A 6,020-nucleotide genomic window follows, 5' to 3' on the forward strand; every position below is an offset into this window, starting at 1 on the left:
ACAGATGGAACTAAACTTCTTGGATGTTTAACAGCCATACTTTGAGGCCTATACTAATCTGGTCAGAGGGATTTAAAGGACAGTTTTTGCTCCTTGCCCTCCAATGTCAACTAAGTTCCAGAGGACTATGGAGCATCTCTCAAAATGTCCTTTAACTGTGGTGAGTCACCTGTCCTCCTGTTCAGGGAGGCCATGGAGACCCCATCAGGTGTACTTGAACCAGGGTCCAGTCTAAATTGAGGAGGGTGAACTCAGAGGAAACATTTCCTCCATGCTTCCAAGTGAAGCCAGCCATGGTCGAGCAGGACCTTTGAATTATCTTCACACAGATGGAACTGGAAAAAGAGAGGAGCCAGGGGCTCCTCCCAAGCCCATGAAGAACAGATCCTCCAATGACCTGAAGAGTAAAAAGTAAGTTGGTTTATTTGGGAAAGGTTTCTTTTTAAAAAATATTTTTATTGATTCTTCAGGAATTTCATATAATGTATTTTAATCATTTTCATACCATCGCCAACTCAACCTTACTGCCACCACCTGTGCATTTTATATCCTCTATTATTATTTTCTTTTTTCCCATTTTAATTTATTTTTTGCAAATTTCATGTAATATATTTTGATCGTACTTAGCTCCTCTCTTACACCCAAGTGTCCTTTGGTGTGGATTCACTCCCTTGATCTTGGCTAACCTACCATGATTCTCACTCATGAATGAGGCTGACTGTCATCTTCCCAGCAGCCATCACTTGCCAATAGTTCCTCAGATAGGGTTGGGGTTTCTTGCCCAGCTCCCCATGTCTATGATAGTGTTTTGTCAGGTTTGCACTTGCCTGGGAATTTTGCATGCTGTCAGCATTGCTGTGAGTTCATATGACTAATGATTACCTGTCTTGAAAACTCTGTTTTCTTGTGGCCATTGACTATCTCTGGCTCTTACAATATTTCCACACCATTTTCCACAATGATTTTTGAAACCTGGGAGGCAGAAGTTTGATGTGTTAATTACCGTCTGCTTCATAAGGAAGCTTCTCTGCTGAGAGATGCATTAATCTATGGGTATAACAATAAGTCATTAGCCGTCAGTTCAATACTGTATCTATTTAGAAGAGTAATAATATTGGGCTCTGAGGAGAGGTTTCTCAACTGAATGATTTCAACATAGACAAAGGACATTATGAAATTATTGGATTACTGAGAAAATTCCTTGAGAAATGGTGATTAGTTCATAATTTTCCTACTCATCCTAGTGTCTCCATTCCACTAAGAATCACTTTGTCTACTGTCTTTGTACTTGAGCTGGTCTTTTTCCCTGGCTAGAATAGTCCAAACTTCAGATATTCATTTCATAAATATCTTCTCCATAGTTCCCTTATACATAGAATTTCATTAGCATTTTACAACATTAGAATTTCTTAATGTCTCACATACAGCAAATTTCTTTAAGCAACTAGTGATGCTAAAAAGATCTTTATCAGATGTATTTGACATAGAATACACAGAATTTATTTGAATGTTGCCCACTCCCCTTTCTAATTTTGCACTTGACCAAGTAACATTTTACATTGTTTTATTTTGTCTAAGGAGTTTGAAAATGTATCTAAATAATTTTCTTTTTTAAGATATGAAATTGTTTATTACTATATATCAAAATAACCATGTATAATAAGTCTGATTTTCCATTGTGCAGAAGGGTAATATCCTTTAACAAGCACTTTTACGTACGTTTTTAAATTTAATATAATCTAATTATTTCTACAGGTGAACCTGAGAGAAGATAAAGTTACTCGCCCAAGGTCACCTAGGCAATTGAATGCAGCCAGGCTTCAAAAGCACGCCTGTTCTTTTACAAAGGTTGTGCTTTTTCCACTACATCACAAAGTCTACAGGAAGCTACTTGCAGTTCTTGGCAGGCTTAGTACTTTTTAAAAATATATTAAGCTCTTTTCAAGTAAATCACAGAAGAACTGAGTAGCAGAGAATTTGATTCTTCTCTCGTATTTTAGAAGTACATATTTTCAAAAGTAGATGTGGTACTTTTGTTTAAACAACCATAGTTCTATAACTAGGATATTTCCAAATAAGGGTAACTTCCAAAAATGATTTGCTTTCTTGGCAGTCTCCACACATTCTTTGTGAATGCAACTACATTTCCCATCTTCCTTGTTCAGCAAAAAATCAGATAGTAATAAAAAATTTAAAGGTATTCCTAGTGATATTCTTTTTGATTAGAAATAACCAAACTTTCTGGAATCATACATTCATATTGTGATGGAGCTGGCTGATAAATTCAACATTCTTAAATTAACTTGTGCTGGAGTGCTGTTTTGTATATCCCTGATCATGGATATGAGTTAAGGTTGGACACTAATGTCACAATCTTACGATACAGGGAAACTTGGGAGAATAAAGTAGAGATGAAAGGAGAGGAGAATCTACTAATAAACATGCTTTGTCAGAAAATAACATAATTATATATAACACCTTGTATTCTTTTTTAAAACATTAAAATATTGCTATTTAAGTGTGTGTCTCATCATAAGAATGAGATACTGATGATTCCTTCTTTTTCTCTAAGGGCAGAACAAAGAATATCATAAAAAATTTTGCATGATATATGTGACATGATATGTATGACTCTTAGACCTACATCACTGTTTTCCAAAAATATATTTAAGATTTTGATCCCAAATGTTGGGGCTTAATGAGGGATAGGGCAAACAAAATAAACTTTGCCCTAAGGATCCTATTTTAAGGCTGGCAACAACATGTCTTTTGGTGCGTAGCAGTTGAGGTATTGCTGGACAATGCTTGAGTAATGGTGATGAGGTGACAGGTTTTCTATTGTTTATCACAGGGATAAATTGGTTGCTGTTGAGGTGTCCATTCATGACCCACATGGGCCCTTCAGATTATGGGCTCTTGGGTCCTTTCCCAGTAAGTTTGTGACTTAAGGAAACTTTGTGACTTTTGCTATAGTACTGGCCTGGCAAGAAGCATCTCATTGCTATAGCTTCCTAGGGTCTTCCTGCTTCCTTGATATAACTGCAGGGAATGAAGCAAAGGACTGTGAGACTCTTTAGTAGTGTCTTGCCAGTGTGGTGGTACGTGACTATAATCCCAGCATCCAGGAGGCTAAGAGAGAGGAAGTCAGTGAGTTTCAAGTCTACTAAGGCTATCTAGCAAGACCCATACTCAACTAAACAAAGCAAAGCAAAGCAAAACAAAAATAAACTGGAAATAAAACCTTCCCCACAAAATGAAGAAGCTTGGTTTCATCTTACCCAGTCTGAAAAAAATCAATTTCCACCGTGAGGAAAATCCTTCATTCAATACGAATTTAAAGTTTTTTCCTGCTGGGTTGGGCAGGACATGTTTGTAATCACAGGGCTAGGGAAGATTGATCACAAGCTTGAAGCCAGACTGGGCTATGAGGGAGAGTGTATTTTTAAAATGTAAAAGTCGTTGAACTAAGGGCCATGTTAGCAGGCAGGTTCACTAGAGACGTAGTTTAGTGGTAGAGCTGTTGCATAGCATTTGTGCCACTAGAGCTCATTTGTGATTATAATATTCTTACAAATGCTCATTGTTTGAATAAGAGAAGATTAACCAATATTGAAACAAAGTCTATAATCACTTAGGAACTGAGGCTATCATTTCTTAGCTTCTTATACATTTTGTTTTCATTTTTGCAAGACTCATGTTGTCCAGGCTGGCCTTGAGCTCACTACATAGCCAAGGAGAGACTTGATCTTCTGATCCCCCTGCCTCTGCTGTTTGATTACAGGGACTACAGGCATGTGCCACATTCAGATTTATGTTGTGTTGAGTACTGAACCTGGAGCCTAGTGCATGGAAGGCAAGTATGATACCAGTTGAACTTCATCCCCAGTACAGGGACTTTATTTTAAATAGGTGATTGTGTATCTTTGCAAATGCTTTGTTTTTATTGTTTTTGACATGAGCTTTCACCGTATTTCCCAGGCTGATCTTGAATCTCTGGATTCAAGCAATCCTCCTGCCTCTGACACCAAAGAAGCTGGAACTAAAGGTATGTGCCATGGTGCCTGACTCTGAAAATGCTTGTTGTTTCTATAATTTGTTAGGAAGAGATTCATTCATTTTCTGCACTTTGGTGAGTGCAGAGTAGCTTTCTGAACTTTGCCATGAGTAGCTTTCTGGATTAAGCACCATCTGATGCATGAGGAAGCTTCACTAGTGGGCCCTGAGAGATATATTAATACTCTTTCTGCCCCTAGTGCCTCTTCGTTCCCTGAGACTTCTTATTTACTGCATTTGACCACTTGTGGAACTCTGTAATGGCCTCTATCTGTTCCAAAAAGAAGCTTCTTTGATGAGTGGAGAGAGGCATACTTTTCTTAAAATATAAGGATCCATATTTAGCATAGTAAGAAATTACTTTTATCTAGGCATGTGACAGATATAGGTTTTTCTCTAGGATATATGACCTCTCCAGATGTGTGTATTTGGCTATGTTTACAATAACACACATGAGTTCTCTCCCATTGACTGGGTCCATGAGTACCTGGGTCCATGACACCTATATCAAAACTCTAACTGAGGATCAAGGACCATTGTGGAAGTGGGGTGGAAAGACTACAAGAGCCAAGGATAGTAAATGAGCATAAGGGCATAGTTTTCCAAGTGACTGGGAAGTTGCTCATATGAACTTACAGCAATGGTGACAGCATGGACAAAACACATGCAAGCTCAAATGAGAGGAAAAATAAGTCTCAGGATAGAAGTGGGGAAATTAATAAGAGAATCCCCAATCTTAGCTGAGGAACTATTGGCAACCAATGACTACTAGTAGAGGGAGAGTTGGTTTTCTTTAAGGGAGTGAATCTAGATAGGTTGACTAGGTTCTAGTGGATGGACTCACAACAATGAACATTTTGGAACATGCATGAAATCCGGTGGGGAGGCTATGGAGGGTGCAGATAGGGGAGGGGGTCTAAATATGATAAAAATGTATTGTATTCTTTAGATAGGCTGACTATATTCTAGTGAATGAACTTGCACCAAAGGACATCTGGGTACAAATTCTTAACTGAATGAGACTTAACATGTATAACAGAATACATGAACTATGTTGGGGGGCTATAGGGGGGTGTGGATGGGTGAGAAGGTCTAAATTTGATTAAGTTTTATTATATGAAATACACAGACATGCAAGAAAAAATATTTTTAAAAAGTATGAAATTCACAAAAATTCAAAAAAGATGAATCACTTTAGAGGGGAAAAAAGAATAATTTGAGGCGGTACATACAAGATACTCAATATAATCAATATGTGAAGACTAAGTTAGAACAACAATGAAATACTATGATTCACCTACTGTAATGGCTAGAAAAAGTTCCAAATGCTGATGAAGATGTTTTGAAATGTCGGTCAAATTCATAGCTGCTTATTGTAAGAGTTATTTGGGGTGGAAACAGTAACAAAAAGCAGTATTTATTGATATATTGAAAACATTATATATTTTTTACACCATAATTCTAATTCTATAAATATGTTTCAATCATACATATTCAAAATATATATTTATCCATATATATCCCATTATGGATTCTATTTTTTACCCTTTGAGAACGTCATACATGAGTATTGTATTTCCATCATTTCCACCTCTCCTACTCCCCTTTCCAATTCCTCCCTTGCCCCCCCATGCCTTCTCAATTTCTTGCTCTCTTCTTTGAATACTATTGTTACATAAATACGTACATACCTTTATAAATACATACACATGGATAGCCAAAGCAACCCTGAGCACAAAGAGCAACACTGGGGGGAATACTATACCAGATCTCAAAGTATACTAGAGAGCCATAGTCATAAAAACAGCATGATATTGGCACAAAAACAGACACATAGATCAATGGAACATCAGTGAAGATCCAAACCTGAGTACACACAATTTCAGCCACCTGATATTTGACAAAGGTGCCAAGAACACACAATGGAGGAAAGACAGCATCTTCAACAAATGGTGCTGGCAAAACTG

Source organism: Nannospalax galili, unplaced genomic scaffold (assembly GCF_000622305.1).
Source record: "Nannospalax galili isolate Female #2095 unplaced genomic scaffold, S.galili_v1.0 scaffold641, whole genome shotgun sequence".
Taxonomy (NCBI): Eukaryota; Metazoa; Chordata; class Mammalia; order Rodentia; family Spalacidae; genus Nannospalax; species Nannospalax galili.